The sequence below is a fragment of the Penaeus monodon genome, chromosome 24 (assembly GCF_015228065.2).
Source record: "Penaeus monodon isolate SGIC_2016 chromosome 24, NSTDA_Pmon_1, whole genome shotgun sequence".
NCBI classification, from domain to species: domain Eukaryota; kingdom Metazoa; phylum Arthropoda; class Malacostraca; order Decapoda; family Penaeidae; genus Penaeus; species Penaeus monodon.
In genome coordinates, this window is record NC_051409.1 from 4608025 (window position 1) to 4608370 (window position 346).

At 28.6% G+C, this 346-nt stretch overlaps 1 protein-coding gene across 1 annotated transcript in view; it reads left to right on the forward strand.

Annotated features, from left to right (window-relative positions):
- LOC119588486 (lysosomal acid glucosylceramidase-like) overlaps positions 1–346 on the forward strand; it is a gene marked incomplete at its 3' end in the record, with an annotated part of 75173 nt that overhangs the window by 30586 nt on the left and 44241 nt on the right.

Consider the following 346-nt stretch of genomic DNA (forward strand, 5'->3'; position numbering starts at 1 on the left):
CTATTCAAATTTGAACATGCTTCTCCAATTCAATCATTTTGCCACAAGGAAAAAAAAAAAAAAGTTACTTATCTATGGAGAAGAATTTAACGAAGAATTTATATATATAAAAGAAGCAAATTCACCTTAATATCCAACCAGACTCAGCTTCGCATTACTTACCCTAAAAAGACAATACTGGCATGAATAAGAGTAATTCATATAATTAATAAATTATTATCTATAGTTAGTGAATCATCGTCGATAATCAAACAGGTTAATAAAGGAGAGTTTAATAGTAGATCAAAATTATCCTAATACTTTAACTTTAATCCGAATCACACATGGAAAATTACCTACACGAGCC